This window comes from Penaeus chinensis, chromosome 8 (genome assembly GCF_019202785.1).
Source record: "Penaeus chinensis breed Huanghai No. 1 chromosome 8, ASM1920278v2, whole genome shotgun sequence".
In the NCBI taxonomy this organism is placed as follows: Eukaryota; Metazoa; Arthropoda; class Malacostraca; order Decapoda; family Penaeidae; genus Penaeus; species Penaeus chinensis.
This window is the reverse complement of record NC_061826.1, coordinates 16,107,662-16,117,661: the sequence shown is the minus strand read 5'-3', so window position 1 is coordinate 16,117,661 and position 10,000 is coordinate 16,107,662. Positions and strand designations below refer to the sequence as shown.

At 34.1% G+C, this 10,000-nt stretch overlaps 1 protein-coding gene across 5 annotated transcripts in view; it reads left to right on the top strand.

The window, feature by feature from the left end:
* Positions 1-10,000, top strand: part of LOC125027917 (CCR4-NOT transcription complex subunit 3-like) — a 52,367-nt gene that overhangs the window by 13,122 nt on the left and 29,245 nt on the right. The gene's annotated exons all lie outside the window — the stretch shown is intronic.

Below are 10,000 nucleotides of genomic sequence, written 5' to 3'. Positions count from 1 at the left end.
GACATTTCACAAAAAATATAGAAAATAGGCACAGCATTTTCCCCATTTTTTGTTCATTTTCCCCGGCGGCATTGGGTTAAAGATCTGTGACAGCAATGAATGGTCATGATTTTTTCTGGCATGAATGAACATTATGTGAAACGAAGGGGTGACTTTTTGCATTAGAATTTAAGAATGATATAATTTAATATTGGGTAAAGCATTGGTGTTGTAGTGATTAGTATGTATATGGTTGAGTAGAACATAGTGAATATCTGAAATGCCTGTGGAACAACATGAGAAACTGCATGAGAATGATAATGTTTCTTGAATCATTTTTTTGTGATTTATGTAATGGTGTATATATTTTTCAAGCAAGGATCTTGCTAAATATCTGCAAGAATTATTATTCCTTGTTTTTCTTTTTCTTTTGAAATTGGTTTAATGAGTTTGCACTGATGAAGGTTTTCACTTCACTGTTATTAGTGTATGTTAGATAATCAATTCAATATATTTTCTTTTGTAAGCCCATCACATGACAAGGAAACCATGTGTAGATATATGAAGCATTATTATAATTATTATTATTATTAGTATTAGTATTATATGTTATATTTTTGGTATGATTAATGTACAACATCTTTGGGATCTAGTTGAGATTTTATTACTTTGAATAGGATTATGAATTGCCTCTGCCTACCTTCAGGCAGCATTTGCCCATGTTTATGTCATCTATCCTTTTTTTATCTTTGTGAATGATTACATCTGTTAAAGTTTATGGTAATCACCAGCTCGACAGACACTTGGCAACCACAGGCAATCTGTGCTGTTACTGTGTTTTTATTTGTCAACCACATGCGTGCATATGCGCCTCACCTCCCCCCACACACACAAAAGACAGTTAAGTAACAGGAATATGATTTGATCTTTAAGTCTTGAGATGAATTAGACATATTTGTAATAGTATTTTTGTTTTTCAAGGAATGTTCTTTTAAATTGTGCATGGAGTGTATTATCTGATTTTTTTTTTTCATGGCCTTAAAATACTATTGATGGTTTTCGATAAATATACTAGTTTCAGAGAAAGCTCTTCTCTAATTTCAAAGTATTAGCTATTTAGAGATAATTACTTTGATGTCACCATGCCAATTGTGGTGATATCTTTAGTGTGAAAAAGTATCCCTTTGAATAACTTCCATGACATTTGATTTCTTGGAGAGCTGTGACCTACATTTTAATTGATGCAGAATGAGGGATAACCAAAAAAAATTACAGTATTTACTTCTATACATGATATAAATGCATAATTGCTGTTTAATTAAAGAGAGTTTGCAAGATGTACCATATGACATGTTCATACAGGATATACAAGTTTCTTAACCCCTTGCTGATAGCCTAAAGTGTCTATGGATTTCTGTACTGTCTCCTGTAGTTTTTTAAATTTTGTTTCATATAGATGGTTCCACATGTGCACAGCCACCAAAGAGTCTTATCAGTAGGCCCTAGTGACTGCACCTGATTTCCCCATTTCTTGAATTTGCAGGAAAGTAAAATAATACAAATGAAGCTTTCCAAAAATCAAGGAAAAGGGTAAACAGGTGAGATAGATAGGTCTAATAGCTGACTCCTTGGGGAGTAAGCACTAGTAGATCCATCTATGTGTAAAGACAATGGATGAACTTGTATTGCGTTGGGCAGGACATGTTTTCTTGCCATCCACACCAATTGGGTTTACTTCAGTGTTACTTCTTGCACATTTTAAATGTTTACCTTCTTCTGAACACTATAACTGTGGTACTAAAAACATATGGAGTTTGTAAATCTTCATTTATTTATTTATTTGTATAGTTTGGGGTAAAAACATGCAAGATCAGATTAGCATTGAGTAAACAGGGATGTAGATAAGTCATGGAAAATATTAAAGGAAAGTTTTTGTCTCCTTTGCTTTTTTAAGGGCACCGGAAGCAGATTCATAGATTTCCTGGATCAAAAGATGTATTTCATGGGTTTCGAATATATCTTCATCAGATATACATATTTCTGACAAAGATGCGAAGATATTCATTCTCGTTCATACCTTTTCTACATTTCTCAACACGAATAAGATCATTGTATTTCCTAGGTCCTTGGACAGTGAGTGGTTAGCTTGATATCCTCAGCAGTTTTTCGTATTCTATTTTAAGCATGATTGTGATTTTGTTATTGCATTGAAATTTTTAAAGCAAAAGTATATAGGTAGATATACATTTTGTTTAATTTTGTTTTCATCTGAATGTTGATTGTAACTTTACTGGTGCCTTCAAACATTTTGAATATGGAACAAGGACGACGATATTAGAAAAATGATTCTGAACAAAGCTACCATTTTATCTTTATACCAAAGAGAATTGCTCCCAAAGCTTGGTGGGACTGTTATTTAGAATGAACTATACTTATTAGTGTTAAGCGCGACCTGAAGGGAGTATCTTTTGTGTAATGTATCTCTCAAACTATTTCATGTACAATACATATAGAGGTTGATTGAATGTATTTGGTCCATGTCCAGAGGATGACTAGTGTTCTCATTCTTTAGGAGAGAATGGTACTATCATCAGTGTTTCAGATTCTCTCCCTGGTTTTTAATTTTTACTTCTCTCTCCTCTCTCCTGTCTTCTGCCTCTTCTCTCCTCTTCTCTCCTCTCTCCTGTCTTCTGCCTCTTCTCTCCTCTTCTCTCCTCTCTCCTGTCTTCTGCCTCTTCTCTCCTCTTCTCTCCTCTCTCCTGTCTTCTGCCTCTTCTCTCCTCTTCTCTCCTCTCTCCTGTCTTCTGCCTCTTCTCTCCTCTTCTCTCCTCTCTCCTGTCTTCTGCCTCTTCTCTCCTCTTCTCTCCTCTTCTCTCCTCTCTCCTCTTCTCTCCTCTTCTCTCCTCTTCTCTCCTCTCTCCTCTTCTCTCCTCTTCTCTCCTCTTCTTCTCCTCTTCTCTCCTCTTCTCTCCTCTCTCCTGTCTTCTGCCTCTTCTCTCCTCTTCTCTCTCTCCTGTCTTCTGCCTCTTCTCTCCTCTCTCCTCTTCTCTCCTCTTCTCTCCTCTTCTCTCCTCTCTCCTCTTCTCTCCTCTCTCCTGTCTTCTGCCTCTTCTCTCCTCTTCTCTCCTCTCTCCTGTCTTCTGCCTCTTCTCTCCTCTTCTCTCCTCTCTCCTGTCTTCTGCCTCTTCTCTCCTCTTCTCTCCTCTCTCCTGTCTTCTGCCTCTTCTCTCCTCTTCTCTCCTCTCTCCTGTCTTCTGCCTCTTCTCTCCTCTTCTCTCCTCTCTCCTGTCTTCTGCCTCTTCTCTCCTCTTCTCTCCTCTCTCCTGTCTTCTGCCTCTTCTCTCCTCTTCTCTCCTCTCTCCTGTCTTCTGCCTCTTCTCTCCTCTTCTCTCCTCTCTCCACTCTCCTCTTCTCTCCTCTTCTCTCCTCTCTCCTCTTCTCTCCTCTCTCCTCTTCTCTCCTCTTCTCTCCTCTTCTCTCCTCTCTCCTCTCTCCTCTTCTCTCCTCTTCTTTGTTCCACTTTACTCCTTCCTTCACCTTCTCCTTCCCCCCTCTTTCTCTCTATTGAGGTAAACAAAATTCTAGTAATTATGGAATACTTTTGATGGCCATTTGCATCCTGTCACATCATTTTCTCTGCCTTTTCTGGCTATTTTTACATTCACAGAGATCATTTCTACAAATAAATGTATATAGTATATGTATATATATGTTATAGTAATTAATGCCTTGTAAATGAAGGTGGCTCTGAAAAGTATGTAATTCAGATTTTCTCTAATGTGTACAAGACATTGATGCAGATGTATCAGAAATTGTAAGATTCTAAGAGTTTTTTATGAGTGTGAACAGCTTAAGTAAGGATTACCCATATTAAACTCTCTGCATACAGATTTTATTCTTCAATCAAAGCATTACATTTTGCATAAGAAATCTTACAGGTGATGTCAGTATTCCCATTAATGCAATGTGAAATTATTTATTTCCCATGCATATGTGGGTGCAGCGGAGTTTTGCAAGTGATAATAGGTTATTTTTATAGCAGAAAATGTATCCAAGTAAAGGAGAGATATCTAATTGAATGCCTTGCTAACTTGCTTGTTTGCTTCTGCAGATTTATATTAGGCTGATTTTCTACCCTTATTAAGGGAAGTGAAGTATTTAAAGTCATTACGAAGAAAGAAGAAGCAAAAATGGTTAATATTTGCATCTGTGGTATTAAAAATTGGCTATTGGCCAGTAATGCAGAATTGTTGGTGGGCCATGGCAGTTTCCCTCGGTCTGTTGGTTACATCAAGCATAACAATAAGCACTAAACAGCCTATAACTCTTATTTTATAAACTAAAGCACTACTGTTGGAGAAAAAGGCAAGCTCCCTCTGATGAGTCAATATTATGGGATATATAATTTTGCAGTGCCATGTGCGACTCGGTACACCACACCCATAGCATGATTTCATGCCTTCTGCAATCAAAGGGTTAAGCCTAGTAAGAATTTCTAATAAGTCCTGTAAATATGAGAACATATATTCTGTGGTCACAATAAATGTGTTGTGAAGGGACTCCTTTTAGCACATTTATTATTTAACCCATTTGCGACGGGGAAAATGAACAAAAAATGGGGAAAATGCTGTGCTTATTTTTTATATTTTTTGTGAAATGTCTCTACACATAGATGGCTCTGGCTTACCTGATTTCACCTTACCTTGAATTGGCGGGAAAATGTATTTTGTATTAGTGCTATGAATTTCAGTGGTGTTATTTTTATTATAAACATTATAATTACTATAATGTTCTAACAGTAGTAATAGCAAAATAAGATAATGTAAAATATTTTTGTAAATTAAAGAAAAGGGTAAATGGGCAAGCCGGCAGTACTTGTAATTGGCTCATTGGTGTTTTAGTACAAGTGTAGCCATCTATGTATAAAAACAATTAAACAAGTAAACTCACAGTGGGCATGTTACGGATACGTGACATGCCTGTTGTGAATGGGTTAATTATTTTGCAATATGGTTACAAGTTCTATTTCCCTGATTATGAAGGTTTATCATATAGTGCCACTAAAGTAACATTTTTAATGACAATATTTTGGAAAGTAATGAAAGCTGCAACACTGCCGTGACTTAAAAGCTTTACAGATTACCACTGTATATAATGCAGTAGATTGCTGTAATGAGGAACATGCTTAGGAACCACAAGTGATATGAACAAATACACTGCAGAAACTGTGCAGTATCCATAGTATAGTAAATACCATGTCATTTTAAATGACTCTGCCTCTTTTCACCTAGTGTGGGAATGTGTCAGCTATGGCTATGGAAACAGGAAGTCCAAGATGACTGACCCAACAAAAACTTTCTTGTGCTCTTGAGTAGATGTGAAAAAGGTCCATCCTTGTGAAAGGTCAGCATGTTACCATTGAGCTAGCCGAAGTTGTACTCTACAAAATCTTCAATGTTGAGCTTGAATGTCTAGGTCAGATTGACTTTGATTTGGATGGTAAAGTGTCAGATTATTTGGGAATATTAAGGAGGTACTTCTCTTGTCTATTCCTTGTATCAAACTTCTTATGGTTCTGGAAACTCCAAAATGCCAAACCCTGAATCTAAAAGGGTAATCACAATCTTCACACAACTCCTGTCATGCATTGTAGACTTAATATGACATGGGCCCATCTGTTATGCACACAACAGCAGTGCCTGGTTTGCTACTTTTGCAGTAATTCTCATTTCAGCTCCAAGCATCTTTGGAAATTAGAGCTAGAATTGGAATTATGAGGACCTTTTTTAATAACACAACTATACATACAAAATTGTAAGCAATGACAACAAATCTATCAATGTCATCTTTATATTTTACATTATTAGTGTTTAAGAAACTCTGAATGGTTATCCTTATTATATTATAATCTTATATAATTTGATAAGATAATGAAAACAAAAGAAAATTACTATGGATATTCATTTAATAGATCTTGGATTTGTTTTTGTGGATTTTGGATGTTAACCAATTGCCTATATAATTTGATAAGATAATGAAAACAAAAGAAAATTACTATGGATATTCATTTAATAGATCTTGGATTTGTTTTTGTGGATTTTGGATGTTAACCAATTGCCTTTTGATGTTAACCAGTTGCTTTTTGATGTCATACCATGTCAAGAATAGCCTTACTGAGGACTTATATGATATGCCTGTATTATTGCATTCCCAAATACAATTTATAGTTCTATCCTACAGACTGCACTGTGTTTGGAGGATGTTCTTCTAGGATATTAGGCCCAAAATAGGCTGTATCAGAGCCACAATCCTGGATTTATTTATTGGTGTATACAAGGCATGAAAACAAGCATGTCAGTTTCCCTCTTGTGATGCAGTTTCCTATGTTGACATGTGCCCCACTAGTTGTTTTTGTTTACTCGTGTTAATTCCATCTAACTGCAAAAATGTACATGATATTTATTAGATATAGAAAGTAGAGGAAATTAACATAATTTGAGAACCACATATACATTTGGGTCTGTATTGTCCACTGTAGATTTTAGTGAAATTTGTTGCACACAAATGGCTCCACAAGTGCTCAGCTACCAAGGAGTCAATTAGTAGATCTAAATGTGTGTGCCTGATTTCCCCATTCCTTGAATAGGCTTACTTGAGCAGCCACTATGCCAGATGTGCGGTTTGTAGGGTGGGTAGACATGAACACTCGTGTAGTGGCAAGACTCTATGCTTCCCCTTTGCAATGTTATTTTTTCTTTTTATTCACAATCATTATTTTTTTGCCATTTTCCAATTTAAATATTTGTTATTTGATTTGCTTTATCTAGATGATAATAGACTGGTTTCCTTGCACAGACTCCATATCAAATCTCTAGAAAGTCCATAACTCACTGTATTAATAACAAGTAACATATTTGTATTTGTATTTTTTTTTGTAATATTAAATTTTTTGTACTACAACCTGTGCTGCCAGTGTTGGCGGCCGGAAATAGGATCCTGAGCATGGAAATAGCGTCCTCCCTGGAGCCAGTGCTCTTACAGTCATTGCTCACAGATGGTACATTCCAGTTCATTTATCAGTGGAAATAATGCAAAAGAACCTTCCTAATAGCCAAATGAGTCAAATCAGTCTCCGAGAGGTTTGTGTACTCATTGCCATCACCCTGGCCTTCAGCTGAAATTCTCATGATGGCAAGTGCATGTTACCCTGACCCACAGGCAGATTTTCCTATGATGGCATGTTCATGTTACCTGCTTCTCAAACCAGATTTTTTTCATGAGGTGATGGTCATGTCATCCAAATCATAGGAGTTATAGTGTTATTGAAATATTAACAATTGAAATTATTATTAATTAAAAAAAGTGCTATGAGGTGGTTATTCGGCTTGATGTACCAAACTCCTGCCTCAATGGCCAGAGCGTAGAGTTTTTTTTGTTTTGTTTTGTTTTCTTCACCCGTCACCAAGGGGTTAATAAACTAAAATACAGTGGACTTTGACTTTATTTTTGAGATTTATTTTAGCATTGAAGTGTGTGGATTCTGTAGTTAAAGTAATCTTGTTTAGATTGTGAATAGGCATCTGATACCAGACATACTTTTTGTCCCTTATATTTAGGATAAGATGTTGAGATGCAACAAGGAAAAGGCTTTGGAACTATAGATTTTTTGTTCTTTTGTATTTCATGCTGTTAACCCATTATGACCGGATGGCAGAAAAACATGCCACATTAACTTTTTTATTTATACGTAGATAGCTCCACAAGTAGATATTTCATCACCAAGGAGTCAGTTACTAGTCATACCTATCTCACATGTTTACCATATGCTTGATTTTTTGAGGATTCTTTATTTTTCATTACTATTAGTATTGTTGATAACATTATAATGAAAATGATAATTAAAATCAGGAAAGTGGATATTAGGCGAGGCCACACAGGTTCACTAATTGAGTCTTCGTAGGTGATCACTTGTGGAGCCATCTGCATTCCATTTCCCCAGTGGAAATGGGCTAACAGCATGAGGTGTGATGGAGATCATAGGAATTTTACTGATATGTAACAAACATTGGTTTGTCCATTAACTAAATTTGATCATATGAGTAAAATGCAGATGAAGCAACAGTGTCTGTAGGAGTCTTATGTGTGTAATATTTATTTGTGATGTGTGTGAAATCTTTGATAGGCTTCTTGCACGTTCTGATATGTTATGAAAGATAGAGAATAGTTATTTTCTAGAAATTATAATATTTTATGATGTTTCTCTCCACTTCAAGATGTGTGGTCAACCAAAGTAACAAAGTTTGCCAGTGGGTCTTATGTGGAAGATGGATATCATCATCTTCATTGTCATCAGTATTATTGTGATTATTTACTGTTACAGATACTATTACTCTTTTTTTTTTATACTAATCTTAACCCATTGCTGTCAGGAACATTTATTGTTCACTGTAGTTTTGTTTTGTTGAATACACATCGATGGCTCCACAAATGCTCAGCCACCAAAGAGTCAGTCAGTATCAGAGACTGACTCTTTCCCCTTTCCTTGACTTTTCAAGATTTTTGTTCTTTCTTTCTCTTTCCAGTGCTGTTAATACTGATATTGTTGTTATCATTATTATTGACATTATGATCATTGTAATGTTAATAACAATACTAGTGGCAATATAAAAGAAAAAGGAATTTTCCTAAAAATCAAGGAAACCGGTAAACTGGCAGGATAGGTGGGACTACGATTGCCTCCTTGGTGACTAATCACTTGTAGAGCCATCTATATGTAAACAGAATTAATGAACTAAATTCATAGTGGGCATGGCATGTAAGAACATGCCATCCCTGGTGACATTGGGTTAGATTATTACTAGTACTACCATTATATGATTATTAGTAATTTTATTATTATTATTATTATTATTATTATTATTATTATTATTATTATTATTATTATTATTATTATTTGGTGCTACTGCTGTTTTTAAGACCAAGTATTGAAAAATAGAAAGGTTTGTGTAGGCATTCCAACCTTTTGACATTTTGATGAATTTTCATTGAATTTAAATCACACTAGAAGGAGAGCTCAGAGTTGGTTGACATTGCTGAAAAGACAATGACGTAGGACTGACCTACCTTGTTTGATTGAAGGCATTACTGGAGCCTCAATTTGTTATTATTATTATTATTATTATTATTATTATTATTATTATTATTATTGTCATTGTTAGTATTACAATTATTATTACTGTAGCTATTATTTTGCTATATTTTTTACTGACATGTATATTACTATTGTGTTATTAATTTCCTGATTTATTGTTCATTGGTAGTAGCAATTGTAAGAATAATGGTAGTAGTACTCCTATCATCACCATCATCATCATCATATTACTTTTATTGTGTCTATTAATATTAGTATTGTTTTATATTATTGTTATTGTTTTATATTATTATTATTATTGTTATTTATGTTAATGTCATAATTGGTATGGTGATTATTTTGATTATCATTGTATATCACTGTAATTATCATTATTATTATTATTATTATTATTATTATTATTATTATTATTATTATTATTATTATTGCATTATTGTATGTTTTTATTATATTTTTTTTCTTATGATAGTAATAATTATTAGTATTGTTATTATTACTATTATTTTTTTATTATTTTTTATTATTATTGTTATTAGTAGTAATATTGTTGTTATTATTATTGTCATTATTATTGCTATAATTATTGTTGTTGTCATCATTGTTATTTTTATTATGATTATGATTGCTATTATAATGATTATGGTGATTATTGCTATTGTTATTATTTTTTTAAATGTTGTTATTATGATTATATTATTATTATTATTATTATTATTATTATTATTATTATTATTATTATTATTTACTATTATTTTATTATTATCTTTTTTAACAATGTTATTGATGTTTTGTATCCCACACCTGGACCAAAATCTGGGCATTGGGCTTTCTCGATGGGCAACTGAACATGTGGTTTGTAGGCCTGGCTCA